Source organism: Typopeltis vanoorti, chromosome 11 (genome assembly GCF_054136105.1).
Source record: "Typopeltis vanoorti isolate ZY-2024b chromosome 11, IOZ_Tvanoo_1.0, whole genome shotgun sequence".
NCBI classification, from domain to species: domain Eukaryota; kingdom Metazoa; phylum Arthropoda; class Arachnida; order Uropygi; family Thelyphonidae; genus Typopeltis; species Typopeltis vanoorti.
The window spans coordinates 18974610-18999581 of record NC_143559.1 but is presented as its reverse complement, the minus strand read 5'-3'; the positions used below and the strand labels follow the sequence as shown (position 1 = coordinate 18999581).

At 37.7% G+C, this 24972-nt stretch overlaps 1 protein-coding gene across 1 annotated transcript in view; it reads right to left on the bottom strand.

Annotated features, from left to right (window-relative positions):
• LOC150101349 (U3 small nucleolar RNA-associated protein 25 homolog) overlaps positions 1-649 on the bottom strand; it is a 52519-nt gene extending 51870 nt beyond the window's left edge. Inside the window, exon 1 of the mRNA XM_090400444.1 lies at positions 455-649. The gene's annotated coding sequence lies outside the window, so the exon portion shown is untranslated. The remainder of the gene's footprint in view (positions 1-454) is intronic.
• Positions 650-24972: the final 24323 nt, after the last annotated feature.

Genomic DNA, 24972 nt, shown 5'->3' with positions numbered 1-24972 from the left:
GTTACGTGTCGTGTTGTGGCTTCTTTTGCTCCACAACCGATTTTACATCGACATCAGTGAGGTACTGAAAGACTTGAAACTAACAATAACTTAAATTACCTTTATTATTACAAAAGGGAAAAATAAACAATTACGTAACAGCTTGCTGTCACGTAATTGCTTTTTTCTTCTTTTATTATTTTATGAATGAAATTTAAAAACAACAGATATCATATCTAAACTTTGTTTTATGATAATAATAATAATGATAAGGTTTATTAATGGCATTAGCCCAATTACAATTTGTTACAGATGGTTGTGAACTGCACAGTAAAAATAGGTAATATTTTTACGAAACAGAATACAAATTACATGCAAACATACACTACGTAAATTATAGATTAATTAATTTTTTAAAAAATTTTTAATTAAAAAAAGTTTGAACGTGGATTTATCTCATAATCATTTCGCCTACCTGCTCAGTATTTTCTATCAGGAATGGATCACGAAAATAATTTGCAACTTTCAAAACAACAGCTATTTTGATTTTTCATAGAAAAAAAAAATATATATATACATTCCCACACACACACCATGATGAGTATTTGACTCCATGAGGTCTTGGAGTGGTAATAATAATAATAATAATACACTAAGCCTAATACCTGCGAAATCCACTACGCACGCAAGAGGCCAATGCCAAGACAACAACAGTGTTAATTCAACTTATATGACACTTTTTTTTTCATGTGTTATGCATGCCTATAAGACCTAATTATTTTTTTAAAAAATTAGATGCGTTAATTAACAGAAAGTAGAATATTTTATAGAAGAATATCTTTCTAAAAAGTCTCTGGTTATTTCCATAAAGTAACAATTGCTTTATACATAAACATTTCATTTCGTACTATCTAATTTACAAATGAATTTTTTGCACTTAATTAGGTGCGTTAATTAAGAGACAGTGGAATGTTTTTTTCGAAGAATGTCTTTCATCAATATACCAGGATTTTCTCACTAAAAGTCTCACAGAGAAGCAATCGATTTATTCTGATCGATAGAATATAATCCTGATGGTGAAATAAAATAAAATAAAAATGGGGGACAAAATAGGTCGAGATGTGAATCTTCTTTCGGGGACCAATGATCACCTTATGATTCAATCCGTACAATTTTACTATTATTATTATTTTATTTACATAATTGATACACAGTCAAAAACAAGGCATCATTTAAACAACAATTTGACTGGATAAAGAGCAATTCAGATTCTACCATAATCTGAATTGCTCTAATCTAAGATATTCTATCAGGTTGCATCATAAAAAATGGACTGTACCAAGTAATGCTATGTGTTGCAGATCATGAGTGGTCACTTCGTTTATGTTTAATTCTTGTATAGTTCGCCCACCGATTTGAGGTCCCTCAAAACTACTGCGCATGTCAGAAAAAGGAGAATCCATTCCGATAATAGGGTAATCAGTCTGTCTTCTGGGAGGTAATAATAAACAAACTGAGTTTGTTTATTATTACAGGTCGGAAAATTTAGTATTTCTTTTACGAACATTGTTGTTTTTAAAGTGTAACTATTTTGCTTGTATAACAGTTGGAAAAATGTACGTAGAGTGTTAATACGTGCAAATACTGCGTTCTACATAAAACAATGTCACTTCGCTCCATGATAAGGTTCCTTTTATTCTGGGACTTTTTAAAACAAAATCCGATTTCATGAAGTATTTTCCTTAAAGTTTCTCTTTTCCAAGGAAAAAAATTTTTTCTTTAAGCACAGGAATCAATTTCGGAACAGTTGGCACTCTTTTCTCGAATACGTAAAATTCGTGAATAGCTCTTCTTATAACGTCTACATCAAAATCATTCAAAGCTACGGTTTCGATGGTTTTACTCTGGCGCTTTTTTTTTTTTTTTTTTTAGGAGATTTAAATTTTGGCTTACCTTCACCTTTTGATTCCCTACGAATTCTTTTAACAGTCGACCCCGATACGCCCGCAATTGCACTTGCACGTTTTATGACTTGAGAAAGGGGAACAAGAAGACGGCCTTCTGACGATTCTTTTTCGCAGAATGTCAGCACATTATTCATTATTCTTTTGCAAGAGCTACTGAAACGTGTAACAATAGAACTGGTTGACTGTACTGGATCCATCATACAAATTAATAATAAAAAAATAATGCAAAAAAGAGAACAACAAAAATCAAGCTAGTACTAGTACAGCGACAGACAAGAAAGCACGTGATTTCGCATGTTGGCGACCAATTCGTACATCCTTCATTTCTTTCTCCCCTTCAGCATGAATCGACTATTCTTGGCACAAATCCAAGAAGGGATCTAGAAATGGTGGGCGAACTATAAATAGTTAGATAACTTTTTTTTTTAATTTTAATGAATGCCTTTGGTGTGTTTAAGCCACAGCCGGTCAACTTCGATTGCCAGATCTCGATATTTAGTAATTTTTTTTCCGCTTCTTTGTTCTTAATATTGTTATCACTTGGTACAGCGATATCAATAATCCAAACCTGTCGATGTTCAATAATATGGTGTCAGATCTATTGTGTTCCACATGTCGATCAGTTTGTGTGTTCTGAAGTACCAGAGAATTTTTACTGCTTCGATTTATAATATTGTCTCTATTTTATGCTGCCACCAGTTATCAGAAGTAGCAAAGCCATATGTTTTGCATACATGCCAATGAACTATTTTGTCTACTTGATCATGATGGTATTTATAATTAATTTGAGCTATCTTGCTGCAAGCACTAATTAGAGGTTCTACAGTCTCATCTTTCTGATCGCATAATCTGCATTTCTTGTTATTACTGATGTTCAGAATTTGGTTGCATTAGTTTTTAACGCCTGTTCTTAAGTGGCTGGAAAAAATCCTTTTGTTTCTTCTTCTTCTTCTTCTTCTTCTTCTTCTTCTTCTTATTATTATTATTATTATTATTATTATTATTATTATTATTATTATTATTATTATTATTATTATTATAGCAAGGGGATCTCCATAGAATCCTCCACGATGAGTCTGGGGCACCTCTGGAGGAGTGCCCTTGGTGCCCCCAGACTCCTCGTGAGAGACCCAAACTAATAACAGAATATTTATCAGATCTCTCCTTGGACCCATTAACAAAGCACTCACAACTGACTCTGGCAAACCACACAATTCATTCACTACTCTCCAAGCGAAAAATCTAATCCAAAAGTCCTATAAAATTAATCAAATAATCAAATTAATAAAATAAAATTAATCCTATAAAAGCCTTTAAGTAATTAAAAATATTTCAATAATATATCCCCCCTTTTTTGCCTATAAACCAATTTTTCCATCCACAAACCCTCAATATGTAACCATAAGAAGCATTCTACAGATCACTCACCATCTTGTTCACTCAACACTACACCATCTCCACCAATTGCTCATCCCAAAGAAACCCAGCTGACAAGGTTTCAACACAGAAATGGTCATATCAAAGCTTTAAAAAAGAGGATTAATAACTACCTTTGCATTTTTTAGGGTGTTTTTCAATACACAAGTAATACTTTGAGTTACTCTAGCTACATTAGCAACTTGCCTTTTGAACTTCAGCTCTTTAACTACTACTACCCACAAATCCCTGACTTTATCAATTTTCGGGAGAATACATCCCTCGATGTGTTACACAGTTTCTAATCTTCGTACCCCAAAATGCATAAATTGACACCTTTTGATATTAAATTTACATCCATTATGTTTTTCCATTGTGTCAGCCTAGGTAACTCAACCTGCAAGTTCTCTAGATAATTTTGATTACTTACTACCTATCCAATTTTGCATTATCTGCAAACAGCAGAATAGCGCTCTTGGAAATACTTTTATTATTTATGTAAAAATAAAAAAAACAGTGGCACAAGCACAGAGCCCTGTGTCACACGACTAGATGTCACGCAGCACACCTGTCTTCTCCTGAATTCTGGCCTTCTGTACTCCACTTTTTCATATCTGTCCTGCAGCCACTCTCTTACCCTCTTAAACATATAACCAATGTCATATCCATTCCCATTTGTTCTAAATTGATTCCATGCGGTATTGCACAAATGCTTTGACAAAATCATCGTGTAGACATTACCTTTATATAACTCAGCTGTCACCCCATTATACAACGTTAGTAGATTACTAAGACATGAGGAACCATTCAAAGAGTATAATATTCTTACCTACCCATTCCTGAATTCTTTTTTTAACCAACTTTCCCAGTGCCACCACTTTACCACTTTTACTACTCCTCCGGATATATTAATTGGTCTATAATTTTCTACCTATATTATGCATGACCCTCCTTTATACAAAGAAATTACGTTGTCTTCCTTTTCCTCTCTCTCGGTACACTGCCAGAGCTGAGATTAAAATCAAACAGCCTAGTTAAAGAATCGCCAGTTTTCCCGCACATTCTCGTAAAGAACGAGTCGATAACCCATCCAATCCCATAGCTCTATTTGCATTCAGATTCTGCAATATACAAAGTAGCTCAAATTCTTCAACCTCTGTTCTCACATCAGTCCCTGTCACCTCTGTCATAACAATATCATCACTTGTATAATATACCCTTGCAAAGTGATCACTAACAATCCCAACAATTTTGTCTGCCCCCATTTACCTCTCTACCATCTGCACTCATTAAAGTTATCCTTCCATAGTAGTTCTACCTCTTCCTTGCCGCATAAACAATAAACTCTTGGGGATTTCCTTTCACTTGTTTGGCAAATTTCTTCTCATAATCTGATTTTGCATTTCGTACCGTGCTGGTCCCATTTCTTGCCTGATCGTTCGATTGTTCATGAGTTAGCTGGTCAACTTTCTCCTTATATATAAAGAAATTACTTTGTCTTCCTTCTCCTCTATCTCAGTACTAAAGAGAATCCCAAATAGTTTTTTCGATATGTTGCAAGTAAAAGAAAAAATGTATACGCAGAATGATTTTAAGGAATGCGATGGTAGTGAGGAACCGAATCAGTAGTTGATATGGTGGAATTACTGAGCGAACACTTTGCAAGAGTATATCATCCAGGTGGAGACAGCGCAGGAATGAAGGAACCAGCAGCTTATACGAAAATGGTGGTGAATGAAGTCGAGGTGAATAGTCTATTGCAAAACCTCAATGTCAATACATCTGTGGAATTGGATGGCATACCAGCTCGTGTGGTACCTGAAGCGGCTAAAGAATTGTCAGTGGCTTTGACCATTTTGTTTAATTTGAGTCTCGGGTCTGGTTAGTCCCGAAGGGGTGGAAAGAGGGGATAATAGTTTCACTGCATAAAGGAGGTTCCAAGACTGCTGTTGTAAATTACCGACCGATTAGCATATCAGGAATCGTTGTCAAGGTCTTGGAGAAATTATTCAAGAGAAAAATATAGGATTGGATAAATGAAAATGGGATACTGTATTGGGGGACAGCATGGATTTGTGAAGGATAGATCATGCCTCAGTAACTTGCTCACGTTTTATAACATAGTGACGGCTGAAATGGATAAAGGTAATGGGTTTACGGTGATCCTACTGAACCTTGCTAAGGCCCTTGATAGGATACCACATGGAATTCTAATCAGTAAACTGCAACATATGGGGATGGATATAGGGTTGGTGAGATGGATAGGAGGGTGGTTGATGGAGAGATATCAGAGAGTGCCTTATTCTGGAGTAGAGTCCACAAGACAGCCTCTGACCAGGGGTGTGCTGCAGGGTTCTGTTCTTGGACCACTACTGTTTAATTTGTTCATTAACGATATAGGAATGGATATGAGAGGAACTGTTTATTTGTTTGCTGATGATGCAAAGTTGGGTAGACCAATAGTGAATGCACAGGATGCCGAAATTTAGCAGGCTGATTTGGATAGTTTGGAGGACTGGGCTAAGGAGAATGAATGTCAATTTAATGTGGCAAAATGTAAGGTTATGCATTTTGGGGTGAAAAGATTAGCAGCAGTATACCACATTGGTGGAATTGTACTCTAGAAGATTGACGAAGCCGGGGATTTGGGAATGTTGCTGGATAAGGAGTTGAAGTTTAGTGGGCACATCGCAAAAGTGGCTAAATCAGGTCATCAAATCACTTGGTTACTGAAAAATACTTTGAGGAGCACAGACAAACAGGTTATTGTTCCTCTGTATCCAGCTTTGATAAGACCCGACCTAGATACTGTGCCCAAATTTTGGCGCCAGAGTTTTTTCTTGATGGGAAGGAGGTGGAGAGAATCCAGAGACGAGTGACCAAGATGATAGCAGGTCTATGGAATGAACCTTATGAAAACAGGTTGATGATTTGTGGGTTGCAGAAATTGGTTGATAGGTGGAAAAGGTGTGATATGTTTGAGGCATTCAAATTACTGATCGGTTTCTATAAGATTAATTCAGAAGATATTTTTGAGAATAGGACTAGTGGTGGGAGGACTAGGGGCCATACATGGAAGCTGGGCAAGAGTGTGGTTAGCCAGGGTGTTAGAGCTAGGTTTTTTACTTGGAGAGTGGTGAATAAGTGGAATAAGCTGCCAGAGTCTGTTGTGGGTGCCATGACTGTAAATGAGTTCAAGGCAAAGTATGAGAGATACTGTGTGAATGTTGAATATTTGTTCTTGACATGATGTTTGGGCTTCCCTCGATGAGTCTGAGGACTCGTTCGAGTTGTCCGTACGACTACTACTACTACTAATAATATCCACAACATTTTCTTAGTTTGCAGCCCTTGTTTAATGATACTACTCATTAATCTAACTCGTACCCAATTTACTCTCCTGAGCTTGGCTATACACTCATTATTATTTATTTATTATTATTATTATTATTATTATTATTACATATGGACACCTCCACGGAATCGGTAGACTCATAGCAGAAGGTCCACTACATCACTCCAAACAGCAATACCTTTACAACAACTGTCATATTATTTTGAATTCATTCATGGACACATTACTCACAACTTACCCTGGCAATCCATTCTACTTGTTAACCTCTTCATGCAAAGAAAAATCTAAACCTGAAGCCCTTTGCCAACCGCTCTTTTTTAATTTCCATAGCAGACCTCTAGTTTTCCTCATATTATTCATTATTCATGTGTTAAAATGTTTCCTCCACATCAATCTTACAAAAGCCTTCACACAAGTATGATCCGTATTGGAGATATTCATGACTGTAATCCATGTGTTCACGGGACCAGTTTGCCTGCTTGCAGGATGAAAAAACCTGCTAAACTGGGGGGGGGGGGGGGGGAACCCTACTCCTCAGGCCCATGACTGGCTAACTTGGGTATGGCTGAGGAAGAACCTTGAGCTCCTCACGAACCTAGCGCACCTCTTCCCCGGGTATATGGTTGCGAAGCGCACAGCCACTAGGCTAACCGACCTGACTAAGTCTCTATTACATCTTCCATATCTGTCTATCAACCAGCCTCTGTAACTCTCTATCCTCAAATGGAGGTTCCCTCAGACAATCCATCATCTTAGTCACTCTCCTCTGAAACTAATCGACCTCTTCGACAGGATCCGTGTCCAAAACTTTACATGACGCATTACCAAATCCTTATAGGGAGAAGAATAACCTGCTGGCAGAGTGTTTCTTCAATAACCAGTTATGCAATGTAATTTTACACGATTTTGCAATACATATAAAATTTCAACATCCCATCCAGCAACACTCCCAAACCCATAGTTTCATCAATTTCTTGGAGTAGATTCCATCAATGCTGTGCACAGTTGATGATATTTTCTCTCCAAAATGCATAACTTTCCACTTTGTCTCATTAAATTGACATTCGTTCGTTTTCCCCAGTTTAAATCCTCCTATTAAATTTCAACATCATGTTTATATACTGTTCATCTAATTTTGTATTATCCATAAACTATTGATTATTTCTTCTGAGATCATTTTTTATATCAATAATCTCCAAATTAAATAATAGTTACCCAAGTATAGAGCCCTGTGGCATGTCACTAATCACAGACTCTGTTTCTGAATAAGTTACTGTCTGGTATCTTTTGATCGATCATCCTCATCCACATCAGCAATATCATGTCCATACCCATTTGCTGTACTTTATGTAACAAAATTCCAGGAGGTGTATTTTCAAACGCCTTTTCAAAGTCCAACATTATCGCTGAGTAGATATTACTACTTCCACACCCTTGAGACTCTACCAGAGCAGAGGCAAGTGAAACAGTATGGTGAAATGAACTACCAGTTCTGTGTAGTGCGTTCTCTTCTGATGACCGCCATCCAAACCCGTAGTTGCATTCATGTTAAAATTCTGTAATATTCTATATACCTCAACTTCCTCTATCTTTACGTACACATTGACACTTCTCACATATATAATACAGGTGTATCTTAAATTGGATGATGCACTTGCATAGTGATCACTTTTCGATTCAAGTATTTCGTCTACTTCATTAAACCCCTACCATCTACATTCATCAAAATTTTTCTACTATAAACATTCTTTCTATTACTTTTCACATACTACTGAAAGAATTCTTTTGTATAACCCATCTCCCACTCAGTTGATCTCTCATACTCCGATTTTCTCTTCCTTATGATGCCTGTCACGTTTCTGGTCAGTGCTCTATACTGATGAGGTGCTTCCTAATCACATTTCCCTTTCAATGTCTTTCACATGCTTTTATTTTTTTAAACTCTTACTTAATGCTGCAACTCATCCATTTTTTAATGTAGTTCTCCCTTCCATAAAAGGTTACTTAAACCTATAGTATATTCGTACCAAAAACCTATAGTACATTCGTATAGTATATAGTATATGCTATTGTACATACCATGTACAATTAGTTCAAAGAATGAAAACAGATAGATTACCAAAACAAGCCTTAAAGTACAAGCCATTAGGAAAAAGAAAACCAGGACGTCCTCTTAAACGATTCAACGATGTCTTCTAAGGCCGGAACAGGCCATGGTAGGCCTAAATCCTTGCTACGCATGATGATGATGATGTACAATTAGTACATTAAACCTATAGTACATTCGTACCGTGGATATGTTAAGGTTTTTTCCTGTTTATTGATTTCATATATTTTTTAATTTATTTTTACAGATCAGGAAACCCTGCTCTAGGCTGAGGCAAGAAAGTCTTTCTACAGCCTACAGCTATGGATGCAATTGCCTTTTCTATATTGCTACACAAGAAAATTTTTTTTTTAAATTTTTATTTCCAGAGCCCTCCTGGGCATCAAAAAATAATCGAGAGAGGCCACATATCATTCAAACCTGGTGTTTTACCTTTTTTTTAAATTAATTCACACTCTCTGTATTAACCACCTCCAAGTGCAAGCTATTCCAATCAGGATTACTCTGTAAGGAAAACCAATCTACCTCTCACTTCTTTATTGACTGCATTCATTCTCAAAAGTACTGAAGGGATGTACAAGAGAGAGTTAGCAATTCCTCTGAGCCGGTTATTTATCTTGAGTCTGAACACATGTATGAGTTATAGGAGTGTAAAGTAATTCCAACACATAAGAGTGGAGATAAGACTGATATAGAAAATTATAGACAAAGAATTTCTAATAGTTTTATTAAAATAATGCTTTTATTAAGAAATTTGCCTTATAATTATAGTTTATCATAATATTATTACATAAATATTTAGTTTTTAAAGGAAATACTGCGATCTTTCATGAGACTGGCTCACTATCCACACATGTAAAAAGCAGGCAGCTTGTTAAATGCACGTATGGGATGTTAATGTGTGTATTATTCTCTGCCAAGGTTTTCTGTTTTCTGTGATATCGCGCTCGTTTCTGAGAGGGAAAAATCATAGCTCAATTGCATATATACTTCTGTCGATTCGAATAATCTTTTCTGAAATTATTCGAACCCAACAGAACAACAACAACAACAAAAAAAAAAATCAACAAGATGTTGAAAGGATGGTTAAGATTCAAATCCTAATGAAGAGGATAACATGAGTTTGTTAAAGGTCAAATTTGCCCTAGCAATTTTCGTAGATTCATTTCTGTGAAAGAATAACGGAAGATTTGAGACAATGCTTTTGGATCTTGTTAATGCATTTAAATGAATTCGACATGCAAGGTTTCATATAGGAGGAATATGACTGGTGGTGGGAGGACTAGGGGCCATGCATAGAAACTGGGCAAGAGCGTGGTTGACAAGGGTGTTAGAGCTAGGTTTTTTACTTGGAGAGTGGTGAATGAGTGGAATAAACTTCCAGAGTCTGTTGTTGCTATGACCGTGAATGAGTTCAAGGCAAGGTATGATAGATACTGTGTCAATGTCGAATAGTTGTTCTTGACGTGATGTTAGGGCCTCCCTCTATGAGTCTGTCGACTCCTTGGAGTTGCCCGGAATAATAATATAAATTCAGTGATGAGTATATAAAATAAACTGGTAACATGAAAACAGAGTGGCTTACTGATAGGGGTCAGAAAGCTATGCGTTTTATTTTTGTTGTTTGGGTTTATTGCTGAAGCAACTCATACTGAGACCACTCTAAACATCTCCGTTAATTGTATCTATTCTGGTCATTTCGCCTCTTTTGCCATTGAAAATGAAGTTTTCTTGAGGAGAAACTTTTCTACCTTCATATGCGAAACAAATGAGGTTGAAAAGCTCTTAGAAAAGTTTTCATTCCTACAGTATTTGAACCCAAGTATTTCCAACTGTCTGGCGTCGTCAATGCCAAATGAATGAAAGTAATGCATGGAAATGCAGAGTCTAGCAGAAGTTCTTCTTGTGTCTTGGGTTCTGCACTTTGGCCATTGTTATTCAGCTTATATATTGCGATTTTATGGATGGATTTGAGAGTAATATCAAGCTGTTTGCAGGTGAAACTAAGTTGGTCACGGAATAAAGGCCATATTAGATACAATATATCTCTGCAGGCTGACAGAATAGATCGATTCTATGGCCATAAGTTAATTAATGTACTTAATATTAATAAACCAAGGTTTACGAAGGGCGTTTATTGATATATTTATTTATTTGGCTTATGCATTCTGGATAAAGTAGGGCCATCACTAATATGATACTCTAGTCACAGTATCGTAGTAATGCGAATTTGCTGCAAGGAGGCAGTGAAGCAAGAGACTTTGGTATTATGGCAAGATATTTAGGGTAACATTGTTAAGGTCAACAGTCTATTCTGCATCTACAACAAGCATGCTATCTTCATTCCGCAGAATTATTCTTTCATACCGATTCTTTAAAAGAAAGACACCATACAGCTTATCAATTGAATTATTTTAAGTTTTATTCAGATTGCAGAGCAGTTTTCTTTTCATACTCAGCTTTGTGTACAACAGATGTATCTCTTCTGGCTCGCTACTTATAATTTCATTAACGGACGAAAATTATTTTCATAATTTTCATAATCATCCGTATGCACACGGTATTCCTTCCACATTATCTTGTTCTTACGAATCCCTTGCTAATAAGATTACACATTCCATTTCTCACTAAGCTTATTTATTCTACAAACTCTATGGACAAATTTGGATATCGCACCATTTAATTATTTTTAAATGCAAACATACATTGCTGATATCCTTCCCATTTAATAACGATACCATGGGACAGAACCTACAATACTCCATTGTCCCAGCCATTGCAGATACTGAGCCCAGCTACTAATGAATCAAAAGTTTTACGAAGCAAGGAGAGACTGAAGTCATTGTCACTATCATCTGATTATTAATCCAAATAAGCATATTAAATCTAATAGAGCTGTGCTGTCAATTTTTTTAAATGAGTGAAACCCAATTTTCTGAGATAAAAAAAACTACTTGCTAAGAAATGACAAAGATCACCTAACTTAGAGAGCAGAAGGAGAAAACTTTATGTACGTTTTCCCCGAAGTTTCTGTTGTCCGATCCTATAACAATCAGGGCAGTACTTACACTTTTCCTAGGCACTAGAGTGTTCCAGGGGCATTCCCTCATTGTTTGGGCCCTTAAAATTTCCCGAATAATTTGTGCGCCTCCAGCCAGGGCGTCGTGCTAGAGCCTCGTGCACTTGTGCATAAGTATGGCCCCGATAACAGTTTTTCTTCAAGCAGCCTAGCATTATGGGTGTAGACACCAATTTTCAGGGCCATACATGTACACTTTTTTGACAATCATCTTCAGAAAAAATTTTGACTGGTTTGGGCAATGAGTCAATTTCTCTGGCCGCCTACCACATTGTTTGAACTTACCTATTGTTCTGGGAAAATATCAAGAATGTAATATTTTCCTACTTACTTTGATGTTTCTTTTCTGAATTACCATACTTTTCCGTGTATAAGACAATAATATTTTCTAAAAATTTTAGACCAAAAATTGGAGGTCGTCTTTTATACAGAGGAAAAGCAGTTGAGAGACCTGCGGTTGCCATGAAGAAACTGCCGGTACACTGTCTCAGTGAAGAGGCTTCCGCCAATCACTAGCCTTTGTTAACTCTGTCGATTGACGTCTGTAACGGCTGATTCCAAATAAACCTATCAGAATTCTGAAAGCATTCATATGTCTGCTAATTCATATGGCGGGGTAAGTTAATGCATTAAAAATATTTTGAGCACTATCCCAAAAATGTCCTAAAATAAAAAACAATTGTCATACTCTTCAAAATTCAAGTTAAAAGTGATCAATTACGCAAAAGAACATCAAAATAAAGCTTCAGAGAGACAGTTTGAGTGTAGTGGAGAAAACAGGAAGAACAACTACTCAAATGCCAAAAAAGAAGAGGGCCTTAAGAGGAAAACCAGCAAAATCGCCAAACTTGGAGCAGAAGCTTAAGATTTGGATTATGGAGCAGCGCCAGAGTGGGATATATGTCAACTAAGTTTATAAATGTGAGGCAAAAAGGTTTGCAAGAGAAATGAACATTGTTGATTTCACAGGAAAGAAAAACGGTGCGTCAACTTCATAAAGGAGAGAAGGGTTGGCCATGAGAACATGAACCAAGTTAGCCCAGAAAGTGCATCTTAGTATGTATCTAAAAATATTATCTAATTACTAAATATACTTTGAATATTTTAAAAAAGATCAAATGTGTTTTCTATTTTATGTTTAAAATATTGAGTTCTTAATTTTGGATTCGGAAAAGTAGGGTTTGTCTTATACACGAAAAAATACGATACAATTTCTTCAGAATTGCTGTTATACGAATTAAGTAGTATGGGCAATAGAAGCTGTAATCAATTATCTTGGATAATTACTATCTTGGTATTCATTATAATCTAAAATTGATTTGTCCATGAAGTCATAACTGCTGTTAGGAAATTCCTAATATTTATACTCACTTCAAAAAAAAAAAAAAAAAAAAATCAGCTAACGCCTTTTATTCCCTTACAACGTATAACGCATAACGGTACTGACTTGATAGGTGAAGCATAAATGCTTTTCATATTCTCCTTTGTCTGAAAAGGAAAGTTCTTTGAGTGGAGAAATTATTGAGTTTTAAGCTCGCCCTGAAAGGGCAGTGAGATTAACTGTGTTCAGCTGAGCATAGAATTGATTTGGGTCTTTTGTATTTGCAGAAAAATCTGCTTCATTGTAGTCTGAAGCTTGCTTGATCAGTGGGTTCGGATGATTAATTGTCTTGATGAAGAACTTTTCAGGTAGTTCGTGAAGGAGGGATGTGGTGTAGGGAATGTTGACTTCTCTATGAATCTGGGAGTTTCTGATAAACCATGGGCATCTAAACTCATTCTCAGACATTTGTTCCATATTCTTTCTAGATTTTTAATATTTGTGTTCGAGGTATGCCTCCATGCAGGAGATGCGTAAGTGATGACTAGGCATATTACCATCTTGTATATGAGTAGTTTGTTCTGAGTATCCAGTTTACTTTTTCTGTTGATCCTGGGGTAGAGCTGCGCTATTACTTCATATGTCTTTGAATTTATGTGTTTTATATGACTGATGAATTGTAGTTTTTTGTCGAGAATTACGCCTAGATATTTGACTGTATTCTGCCATGGAATCTTAGCTCCTAGTAAATGTATATACAACTTCCTTGATTTGAGGCTCCTTTCTAGTGAACAGTATGACTGAACTATTCTGTGGGGTTTGCTTGGATCCTCCAGTCCATCAACCACTTCTCTAGTGTGTTAATACTGTTTTGGAGTCTTTTGATAGCTAGTTTGGGGCTGAGAGATCTTGCTAATAATGCAGTATCATCTGCATATAATGCACTGATTGTTGAGCTTGGATTTTGAGGGATATCAGCTATATAGATAGAAAACAGCAAGGGGACCAGAAGTGAGACCTGCAGCACTCCCGCCAGGACCTTGCATCTTGTTAACACAGTTTCATTTATTTTGACTTGCATGAATCTGTTTTTGAGGTATGAATGAATTATTTTAACCAGATTAGTAGGCATATTGAATGTGATGAACTTGTAGAGAAAACCCTGACTCCACACCTTATCAAAAGCCTTTGCAGCATCTAAAAAGACCGCAACTGTGTAAAGGTTCCGGTTGAATCCTTCAGAGATGAATTCGATCAGCCTGTGGATCTGCTGAACGGTGGTGTGGTTTTTTCTAAATCCAAACTGCTCATTTGGAATTATACCTAGTTTATCCATTTCAGATTGAAGCCTTGTAAGGATTACTTTTTCTGCGATCTGTTTCCAAGGCTGGACAGAAGACTGATAGGTCTGTAGCTCTCAGGGAGCTGGGTGTTTTTTCCAATCTTTTTATTTGGCGTGACATCCGCTATCTTCCATATTAAGGGAAAATACTTGAGTCTGAGGATGGCATTAATCATGTTGACTAGATGTACAATGGCTTTTCTGGGGAGTAGTTTAATTATTTTGTTTGTGATTCCATCTGAACCTGGAGCTTCATTGTTGTTCAGGTGAGTTATAATATTTAAAACTTCTGTTGAAGAAGTGGATGTGACTGGTTCTAGCTCATCCTTTTGTTGTGTTATGGCCTGCCTGACTCGGCGGTGAATCTTAATTGATGTTCAAATTTTCATAAGAGGGGGTTGCATTGGGTTTCCAAACTGTCTGCCAGAGCCTCTGCCTTTTCTTCATCAGTGTCAGCTATTCCTTTCAAGGTTTGAGGAGGGTAAAAGTTGTCTTTTAGTGCGAAAGGTTATCAGGAACTTCCAAATGCAGTTGCCCTCTGGGTTTAATTTAATTAGCTTAGATTCCCAATCTTAGTTTCGATGTTTTTGGAGGGCTTCTCGGACTTGTCTGTTTAATTTATTCAAATACGTTTTGTCTTGCGGGCGCTCTTGTGTTATGGTACTTCTTTCTGGTTTTGTTTTTCAGTCTGATTAAATCCATGATTTCCTCGGGGATCCGACCACTAGGGTGAAAGACTGTAGTTTGGGTAACTGACTTTATTGCTTTTTTGATTTGACTGGTAAGGTTGTTTGCAGCCATTTCTATCTCATCTTTAGTGTGAATAGTAGGGACTGGGCCAATGTGATCAGGTAGGATTCTGGAGAGTTTGTCCCAAGATATGAAAGAGTGGGGAGGGGAGAATTGTTCTTGTGTACCAAGTTGAAGCAGAATAGGGTTGTGATCCGATGAAAGTTCATTTATTGTTTCCAGCTGATATTGGTATCTGATGTTTTTGAGGACAACTATGTCAAGTACATCTGAACTTCCAGTTGAGCTGTGAGTGGGCTCTGTGGGTCCAGTTACAACAATAGAATTTTGTGTTGAGTAATGGTTTAGAGTTCGACCTTTGTCGTTGATTGTGAAGCTATGCCAGGCTGTATGTTTGGCATTAAAGTCACCAGCCATGATGACGGAGTCTGTGAACCCGAGAATGGTGTCCAAGTCAGATACCAGTAATGGAATGCTGGGTGGATTATATACAGCGTAGATTTTGATATTGCTAGCATTGTTGGTGTGAACTTCAATACCTGTTATTTCTAGGTTCTTGGTTTGTGGATTGGTCAAACCATTGCGGCTTAGGTAGTTTTTAATGTATATGGCCCTTTCTCCTCCACTGATGGTGAGTCTATCTGTTTTGTACATATTATAGTTCCATAAATTGGGGTTATTAGCTGGCCTGAGATGTGTTTCATTTACTAGTATTATGTCAGGATTGTGTCTCTCTCTGAGTGAACTCTTGCAGTTCTATGATTTTGTTAATCAGTCCATTGGCATTCCACCCAGTGATCATGAGAGAGTTGGGATGGAATTTTCTATTATTCATTATTCAGGGCTGTCAGAATTGAGTGGGTACCTTGTAGGAATCTTTTCGTGGAGGATGGCGAAGAATTTGTCATGCTGAATTCTTGTATCATGGTAGCGAGTGAGGCAGTTAATACTGATGTTAAATTTGAGCTTATTTGATCATGAAATGGATAAGCCTTTGTTCGTGCTGCCTCTGCATAAGTATTGGACATTTGTTACCTTTTCTGAGTTTTCGAGTTGGAGATAATTTGGACCGGGGTACGAGCTGAACGGTTGTCTTGAGCATCATTGAAATGTGTTGGAAGGGTATTTTTTGCTGACCCTCGATTCTTTGTGTGTGTGAAATGATCCCTTGTAGTTGGCAGGATGAGGTCCTCCACAGTTGGCGCATTTAGCTGGTGTGTGGATTTTGGCTTCGTACACATGACGGTCTGGTGGCCATCGCCGCATTTCAAACACCTGTAATTAGCCTTGCAAAGTTTTTGGGCATGTCCAAACCTTTGGCACCTATGGCACAGCCCAGCTGATGAATTTTTCCTTAGTGGCCCAGTAGAAATTCTGAGGCCATAGATCGCAGTCAGTTCATATATCTCTTTCTGTGCCTTGTCAATTTCTATGAGCACCAGTGGCATTGGTCATTTATCTGACCTGAGCATCCTGCTCACTTTAACTGGTGTTAGGCCCCGACTCATAAAGCCAGCAGTGATTTCTTCAGAGGTGACACCTTCGGTTACCCCGCAAAGAACTACTTTGAGATTCTTTTCACTGGGTAAAGCAAAAGTGTGATAAAGAGGAATTTTGTTATCCATTAGTTTTGTCAATTGTCTGTAGTCAGTGACTGAGGCTGGTTGGATTTTCACTCCTTCATCTTGATTTTTAGCCCAGGAATATGAGATTTTATGTTCCCTAAGGTATGTTGTGACAGTGGTCCATTTGACCTTGTCCCTTAGTATTAGTGGAACCTTTTCGGTGTTCCTTGGGACTTCTAATGTTGGTGTGTCTTCGTCCATCTGGTCGTCTATGGTTCTTCTTCTTTTGTTAAACTGCTCCTCTTGAGAGATGTTTTGACAGGGGGTTTATAATAACAAAGCAGAAATGAGTTCTTCTTGTGGTATCTCATTCTCCTCCTCTTCCTCCTCTCCATCCTGATCATTTGAGTGAATGTACTGTTTTATAAAACCCGGCCAGTCAGATTCAAGTTTGCCTATTATGAGTTTCAGTACCTCTAGGGACTGCTCGTTATTAAGGATCTGTATCTGCTCTTTGATGTTTTCCATATCAAAGTGGCAATATCCTGTCAGCAGAAATTTTTGACAGCAATATAAATAATACCGCGGGGCGAGAGCCTGCGAACAAAGTATCCTGTAGACCTAGATGGACTACTAGTAATATAAATCCCGCAGGGCTAGGGGCCTGCTAGCAAAAAGTCCTGTAGACTGAGTTGGTCTACTAGCAAAATTTAGTCCTGCTGCGACCTACTAATTGGGGAAAGTTGTATCAGTAGCCCATTTGGCCACAGATTGGAAACCTACCTCCCTATAAAACCTTAAATTTACCACTGGTCCTCATTACTGGTGGGGCCTGCTGGCCATTTGACCTCTTGCATGTTTCGTGCAGAGGGGAGACAGTAGGAATCAAATTGTGTCAGTGAAAGTGCAATGTGAGATTACTGAGAAACATTGTATGCAAAGTAATCAGGCTCAGTTCTAAAATAATACATCCGTTCTCATCAAAAGCCAAAAGCAGAAGCCATTTACATCAGACATGATCACTAACTTCTAAGATAACAAGCACACACATTAGGCAAAAGAGGAGGTTTATTCTCTTATAGGGAGTAAGCGAGGCCATTATACCCTATCTAGCCTTTGGAGACTGAGTGGGCAGTACAGCATCCACTGATTGCAATCACAGATAGCTGGCCCATATCTATCACTAATTATAGGCGGCCACCGATGAAGAGGATGGGAAACAAGTGCTGCCATCTCTTGGTACGTGACCCTAACAAGATATTATTATTTTTTGGGGGGGGAGAGTGAAGCAAATGGAGAATATACTTTGAGGGACTTTTGAATGAGGAAAATGCAAGGACTCACAGAGAAGATGGGCAACCGTCTGAGGGGATGGTGCAGAACATCAGTAGAGTGCAAGTGATGGAGGCCATGAAGAGGATGAGGAATGGAAAATCAGTTGGCCCTGACAGGATTCCAGTGGAGGCATGGAAGGCACTGGGGGGAAGAGGAAATTGACCTGCTGTGGGATCTGTTCATGAAAGTTTGCCGATTGAAAAATGTACCCGAGGAATGGAGGGAGAATACTCTTTTCCCCATCTACAAGGGTAAAGGGGATGCACAAGACTGTAAGAATTACAGAGGAATAAAGTTGATGTCCCACACAATGAAAATCCTAGAAAGGTTCTTGATGGAACATTGAGGAAGGAGGTGGAGATTGCAAAGGAACAATTTGGCTTCATGCCTGGTAGATCAACAACAGATGCTATCTTTGAGTTACGACAGATGATGGAAAAGTTTCAAGAGAAACAACGGGAGCTACATCTATTATTTGTTGATCTGGAGAAAGCATACGTTAGAATGTCAAGGCAAGAAGTCTGGAGGCGTGTGAAGGAGAAGAAGATACCAGAGAAATATGTCAGGTTGGTGTGGGAGATGTACAGAAATGTGAAGACAAGATTCGGACCTGTCTGGGACAGACAGAAAGTTTGCAAGTAACAGTTGGCTTGCATCTAGGGTCATAATTAAATCCGTTTCTGTTTAATATTGTGATGGAGGTGTTGACGGAGGAGGTGAGAGAAGATGTGCCTTGGACAATATTGTATGCAGATGACATCTTGCTGTGTGCAGATTCAAGAGAAGAAGAGGGAACTAAACTTGAAAGATGGAGAAAAGTACTGGAAGAAAGAGGTATGACAAAAGTATTGAGCAGAAATAAGACAGGATATATGTGTTCCACAGTGGGCAGCAGACAGGAGAGAGATCTGGAGCTCGAAGGAAATGTCATCAGGAAGGTGAGGGACTTTAGACACTTAGTTTCAACAGCGGAAGAAGTTGGAGGGGCTGAGAAGGAAGTTAGATGCAGGATACTAGCGGGTTGGAGGAACTGGAGGGAGATGGCTGGAGCGTTATGCGATAATAGGGTGCCGATCAATCTGAAAGGCAAAATCTATAGGACAGTAGTGGCTCCAGCTATGACATATGCTATAGAAACTGTGGTCTGAGGAAAAATAACATCAGCAGGATGGAAGTAGCAGAGATGAGAATGCTTAGGTGGATGAGCGGTGTGACCAGAAAGGATCGTCTGAGAAATGACTGTGAGAGGAACAGTGAAAGTTACGAATTTAGGAGCGAAGATACAGGAGGCAAGGTTGAGATGGTTTGGTCATGTGATGAGGAGGGAGGACGAATATGTGGGAAGGGTCATGCAGATGGATGTGCAAGGAGGAACTGGAGGGAGATGGCTGGAGTGTTATGCGATAAAAGGGTGCCGATCAATCTGAAAGGCAAAATCTATAGGACAGTAGTGGCTCCAGCTATGACATATGCTATAGAAACTGTGGTCTGAGGAAAAATAACATCAGCAGGATGGAAGTAGCAGAGATGAGAATGCTTAGGTGGATGAGCGGTGTGACCAGAAAGGATCGTCTGAGAAATGACTGTGAGAGGAACAGTGAAAGTTACGAATTTAGGAGCGAAGATACAGGAGGCAAGGTTGAGATGGTTTGGTCATGTGATGAGGAGGGAGGACGAATATGTGGGAAGGGTCATGCAGATGGATGTGCAAGGAAAGAGGAAGCGTGGGCGGCCAAAGAAGAGATGGAGGGAGCTGGTAGAAGAGGACTTGAGGATGAAGAACTTGGATGTGGTGACAGCCCAAGACAGGATGATGTGGAGGAGACTCGTCGTCAACAGTGACGCCACTTAAGTGGGTGAAGCTGCAGAAGAAGAAGAGGAAGATTATTCTTTGGACTTCAAGGAATCATCATGGCAGAGCACACTACTTTACTTCATTAAATACATCTCATCCTCTCCACTACTACTACTTAATTCTCCCACTATGACACTACTACCATAAAAGCCATCTATCGGCCATCATCACCAGTAACAAAAGTATTTTTTTGTCTGTAAATTGCGTGTGTTTTGAAGTCCGATTTGTCTATAAGCGGGATGAAAAACCCGAGTTTCCGGGAGAAAAAACAATGCTACCATCGTTTGAGATCGGCTAACTCACCTTCATCTGAAAAAGTTCATATAAGGACTCCAATCATCTGAGGGGAATATCTTACTCTCTGAGATAATGTGGATAATACGGTCGATTTTCTTCAGTTTACGGTATAAAAAAAACTGAGTTTCCGGGAAACTTCATTTTCTCAGCGCCATAAATTTCCTGATAAAATGTCCCTCGAAAATTGTCTATCACTTGTGAGTATAGTATTGTTAGATCTTATATTTCTGTCTTCTACAGCACTTCTGCCTGCATCAAACGGTCTACATCTTAGTCTTCCTTTGGTAGATTTTCTGTCATGCATCCATCGAACACCTGATTTTATATTTACTTTCTCGTTCTGTAAAAGGGGCCATGCTACATTAGATTACATCAGCTTACCAAACTTAAATACTAACAATATCAACATATTTCCCAATGTATTTCCTAATTAAATATCATTCTTTTACTAATGCCATCTTTTCACACCCCTAATTTTTCTCAGAGTATCATACTGGTGATTTTAATCTTTGGCTAACTGTTTTATTTCCAACCCTTCAGAGGTCCGAAACTTACAGTTTGTTTCCATATTGTCCTGTATGCTACTAGTTCAGTATTTTGATCATTTCTCTCTTATTACATAAAAATATATTTAATTGGCTTACAATTTCTAGCCTTCGTATCTATTTGCTATTTTTATTTCAATATTTTATTTGCCATCATCACTTAAAATTGGAACTAAATAGCTGAAATATTATTCTTGTTCCATAGATTTCATTAAGAATGCAGTTGAAAATTTCCAAGTTATCGCTTATATTCTTAGTTTTGGTCTTTCTTATTTCTAATTTTCACACAACATTTTTGACAACTGTTACCCGACTTATTCCGAAAACTTGCACTGTTTTTAAGGAATATAACATCATATCAGCTTCGCGAAAGTGGGGTTTCCATCATCTTTTCTCCCGGAAACTCGGAGTTTTTTCCCGTAAACTCAAGAAAATCGACCACACAACCCACACTATTTCAGCCATTAAAATATTGTGTTAGGATTAGGGACAACGAGATTGCGGCACTTGTTCAGCCGTCCCTTCACTGTGCGCTTCTTATTTAGTGGATATCACAGTTAGCCTTCGGTAATCAAATCAAGGTAATTGAAGATGGTCTTGGGCCAGCTATATTTAATTGGCTACCAGTGGAGATTGAATTGACCACTCAGTCTCCAAAAGTTAGATAGTGCTAAAATGGCCTCGTTTATATACGGGAATAAAAAGGCGTTAGATGATTTTTTATCACAAAAAACGAGATAAGCTTGATGTCTCCGATTCTGATAGTAGGATTAATGCCAGTTTATTTTATCATGTGACCCATAGAGATGATGAATAAGAAAGCTGACATGGATGTAGATAACTAAGTGTTAAAGGAAGAGTGCGCACTTGTCTGAAAACTCATTTTTACATCCTGACACTTCGTAATCTCTCTTAAATTCTAACTACTGCCTTATCGCCCAGTTATACACAATGCACTGATCTCCGTGATGTCACATATAATTGTAACGTTTTCTGATCATGTTTTCTCTTCGCATCCTCTCATATAGTTTTTCAAATATAAAAAAAACTTATGTATATTTAAAATTTTATATTTGAAGTTTTGTGTTAGAATGTAATGTATTCCAGTTGTCTCTTCTCATTTCAGACTTATAATAGCTTTTACTGGCTCAAGTAGTGACATATACTTCTCACTGCATAATTCTTCATTATAATTTATAATTTTTCCCTCACTGCTTTTTCGCTTAACTTATGATTAGTTTCCATTTTCATATTACTTTATATGGGGAATATATATATATATTCTCCTTTAAAGCTTATATATTCCCTAAAACCTTTTTGGAGGTTTAATTGGTTCCCATGTGCAAGGAAACATCATGATATGTAATTAGTCATGTGTTTCTGGAGGAACATGATGCTCCCAATTCATCGCAACTATGTCTAGGTGATATGGCCGAGAGAAGAGAACTGAAAGTTTCAAAGAGGCCTGCCAGAAATTTGTATGCTGTTTTATCGAGTTTTGTGCGGCTATCTTGCTTCTTCTTCTGGCAAATAGAAATCGTATATTACATACTTTATTTGTTTTTGTGATACCAAGACTGCATTAGGGGCACTCCAACTTTGGTGTTGTTTCTTGCTGGTACATGTGCCACTTGTACCAGAAAGAAATAAGTCTCAGTGCGGTGCATGAAAGTAACTTCCAAAGAAGTTATCCTCTTGCTTGGTGTTGCTTGCTTTCGCTACTACTTCATTTCCTTGATCACTGTATACTGCAATACAACATTGTATATTTATCATCTGGCATCTTACCTGTTTTATTATTATTCGTCTTAGCAACAGCTATGATCACATGCTAGCTCTCTAAATATTCTGCTCTTTGGACCTCTTTTCTATTGCTACCTCTTATATTGATGGTGCCCATTTTCAGTTCTGTTGATGAAAGTGTTTCAGTGACTGATTTTTCGCTGTTCTTCCTAATTTTCTATAAAACTCTGTGAGGTCCATGCTCATCCTGGTGAAGTCACAGCAAGTATGAAATATCATGTTCTACCATCATGATGAAATTTCAAATTGCTTTAAATCTTTTTAAAATCTTTCGTTTATAACTTTTTAAAATCACTTTTGCATTTCACAGTTAGTTTCTCTGGAAATTATGCAGCAGCTCCATTGTTCAATAAGCAGAAGTTGTGTGGGGTAAATGTTGACTAATCAAACCAGTTAGAAATCTAGTTAATAATTGAAATCCTGACTTGGTCGCATCTTGACTGCTCTGCACAAATTTAGTCGCATGGGTTTCTTGTGGATCAGGACTGTCGAACGTTCTTTTCGGTCTTAAAAAGAAAAAAAAAATTATTTAAGAAATAATTTCGGGCAGACTCATTTAAATGATTTCTCTATAATGTTTATAGAAAATTATATAGTTAATATGTTAAATTATGATAACATTATCGATCAATTTGCAGGTAAAAAGGACGAAAGGTAACATTATAAGTTGTAATAATAACTAGACAAATGAAATAAATAATCATAAATAAACAAAAAAACTTATTATTTAAAGAATTATTGTCTTTTTAATGTAAAATAAAACTTTTACATAAAGGATCTTATTACAAAATTGCGCCTAGCACCTCAAACGAACATAATCCGCTACTGATTTTAGTTTGATTCTATTTGCTGAAAGAGAAACTTTTTCTAGGCCTTTCTTCTTAAGTTGTAATAATAACTAGACAAATTAAATAAATAATCATAAATAAACAAAAAAGTTGTTATTATTTAAGGAATTATTGCCTTTTTAATGTAAAATAAAACTTTTACATAAATGGTCTTATTACAAAATTGCGCCTAGCACCTCAAACGAACATAATCCGCTACTGATTTTAGTTTGATTCTATTTGCTGAAGGAGAAACATTTTCTAGGCCTTTCTTCGGCCGTTTTCCGAGTTAGTCGAGCTCTTGCACTGCAAGCGCGTTTTTCTTCCCTTAAACTAAAAAATCTATCTTAGAATTCACACAATTTCAGACAATGACATGTTGTGATATGGACCATGTGATGCCATCACTTGTTAGCTGTATCTTCATGGGATGTCTTTTATAATTTGTGATATTCTTAGACCAGCTATCTCTGATTGGCTACTTTTCGAGATTGAACTTCCCACATCCCAGTTTTGAAAGTTAAATAGAGTTAATAATGTCTCGCCTATACCCTATATGGGTATAGAGGAGCAAGGCCCTTTAGCCCTATTTAACTTTTGGAGATTGAGGGACTGATTTTTTAATAATAATAACAATACATCAACAGCAGATGCTATCTTTGGGTTACAGCAGATGATGGAAAAGTATCGAGAGAAACAAAGCGAGCTACATCTGGCATTTATTGATCTGGAGAAAGCATGCGATAGAGTGCCAAGGCAAGAAGTCTCGAAGTGCCTGAGGGAGAAAGTGCCAGAGAAATATGTCATGTTGTTGCGGGAAATGTAAAGAAATGTGAAGACAAGTGTTCGGACCTGTCTGGGACAGACAGAAAGTTTTCAATTAACAGTTGGCTTGCATCAAAGATCAGCATTAAGTAGGTTTCTGTTTGATATTTTCATGGAGGTGGTAACAGAGGAGGTGAGAGAAGATGCGCCTTGGACAATGTTGTATGCAGATGACATTTTACTGTGTGCAGATGCAATAGAAGAAGGGGGAATTAAACTGGAAAGATGGAGAAAAGTACTGGAAGAGAGAGAGAGAGAGAGAGTTATGAGACTGAGCAGAAGTAAGACAAAGTATATGTGTTGCACAGTGGGCGTCGGACAGGAGAGAGATCTGGAGCTGCAAGGAAATGTCATCAGGAAGGTGAGAGACTTTAGATACTTAGGTTCAACAGTGGAAGAAGATGGAGGAGCTGAGAAGGAAGTGGGATGAAGGATACGAGCGGGTTGGAGGAACTGGAGGGAGATGGCTGGAGTGTTATGCGATAAAAGGGTGCCGATCAATCTGAAAGGCAAAATCTATAGGCCAGTAGTGAGGTCAGCTATGACATCTGCTATAGAAAGTGTGGCCCTCAGGAAAAATAACATCAGCAGGATGGAAGTAGCA